General features: G+C 40.8%; 1 long non-coding RNA gene across 2 annotated transcripts in view; it reads right to left on the minus strand.

Moving 5' to 3' along the window:
• Positions 1–1,870, minus strand: part of LOC109507727 (uncharacterized) — a 15,267-nt gene that overhangs the window by 8,851 nt on the left and 4,546 nt on the right. For both annotated transcript variants that reach the window (XR_002166518.1, XR_002166517.1), the window contains exon 4: positions 882–1,010. This is a non-coding gene — a long non-coding RNA (uncharacterized LOC109507727). The remainder of the gene's footprint in view (positions 1–881; positions 1,011–1,870) is intronic.

Below are 1,870 nucleotides of genomic sequence, written 5' to 3' on the forward strand. Positions count from 1 at the left end.
AGTGTCTAACCTCCCCCTGTCCTAAAATGAAATGGGGAGGCTCTTATTTATTTACAGCATGTTTTGCACTCATCTCATAACACTGTAAATTACCTGCATGGTCAAGGCTCTCGCCTCGCACAGGAGAGTGAAGGGACACTAAAGCATTTGATCGATATGAAATTTCATTCAGGAATCACATGCGATCTGTCCGTTTCCATAAATCACATTTTACGAGGCGTATTTTAAATACAAAATCAGGTGGATGTGAATTTCAATGTGTAAATTATGAGCAGGGCAGGCACACATGTGTATGTGTGTTATGTGATGCACAATATGTCTGTAGGCACCCGACCCGACAGAGCGTCCTGCAAATATTTATGAGAGTTGTGCTGTATATCTGGGAAAAGGATAATGTGTGATGTCCCTCATGCAGTTTTTGGTGCCTGATCAGATACCGAAGTTATACCTACACACACACACACACACACACACACACACACACACACACACACACACACACACACACACACACATATATATACACACCTGTATTTGTGTGTATATACGTCAATATCGTAAAACTCTTACTAGGATAATAACAAGCTACATTTCATCATGGAGCGTGATGATTAAAAAAAAAAACTTTCAAAAATAATAAACACCTAACCTAATTTTACATGTGTGTGCGCGTGTGTGTGTGTGTGTGTGTGTGTGTGTGTGTGTGTGTGTGTGTGTGTGTGTGTGTGCGTGTGTATACGTGTTTGCGCGCACGCAGAGCGAATTCCTCGAGAGGGAATTCTCCCGGGTCCGAAGCGGCTGGTCTTAACCGCGAGAGGCAGGGGCTTCCTCCATTATGGCGAACAAGTGCATTTGTTTTAAGGCCAGTGGAGATTTCTAACCTTTGCTTGACACACCGCAAAAGGTCAAGCCCATCTGTGGCTTCCCTCCGGAGTTGAGCCGGATCATTTCCTCCCAGCACCTTTGGGCCCCGATAAAATCCCCGGCATGAAGGTATCCGAGTCATGAATCTGGTAGACACCAAAAATGATGGTTTTAAAAAGTGCTTTGTATTATTATTATTTTTTTTTAATTTGATTTTTTGGTAACTGAAAATACTTTTTGGAACAATGTCCAAAAACGTTCTTTGTAATGCTTTTGTTTTGTTTTCCTGTGCACTGTTTTCTTTACAGGGGACACAATTTCATATTTCTTGGCATAAATACATAGATAGTAAAATGTTCAAAAGCTACATACATACATAATAACTAACTTTTTGGTTTATTGGTGAAGAGAGACAGTGAAGTACTAAAATGTTTTTCCCCCCCTGTGAACTTTTGGAATTAATCGCTGTTTCAGCCTCCTTTGACAGCAATAACCTCAACCAAACGTTACCCGTAGTTGCGGTTCATACCAGCACAATGATCAGGAAAAAAAAAAAAATCGGACCATTTCTCTTTACAAAAGTCTTTCAAATTCAGCAATATTCTTGGGATGTCTGGTGCAAATCATTCTTGTGCATCTCATTCCACCCCGGTTGAGATCAGGACTCTGACTGGTCCCCTCCAGAGGACCTCTTTTCATTTGGTGAAGCCATACTATTGTTCATTTTATTAATGGTATACGCCAGGGGTCCCCAACCTTTTTTGCCCCACGGACCGGTTTAAATCAGACAATATTTTCAGGGACCGGCATTTAAGGTGTGGCGGATTTATACAACAAAATAATATGGTATGAGCTGCATGAAAACTGTGGTGTTTTCGAAATATAATAATAAACACAAGGAGCGTCTAATCTGGTCGCAACACTCTTATCGCTATGGTAATGTTTAATGCCTTCAAAATACGATACAACGCAAATTCAAAGTGCATGAAAATGACGACTCACCACA

Source organism: Hippocampus comes, unplaced genomic scaffold (assembly GCF_001891065.2).
Source record: "Hippocampus comes isolate QL1 unplaced genomic scaffold, H_comes_QL1_v1.1 scaffold32, whole genome shotgun sequence".
NCBI classification, from domain to species: domain Eukaryota; kingdom Metazoa; phylum Chordata; class Actinopteri; order Syngnathiformes; family Syngnathidae; genus Hippocampus; species Hippocampus comes.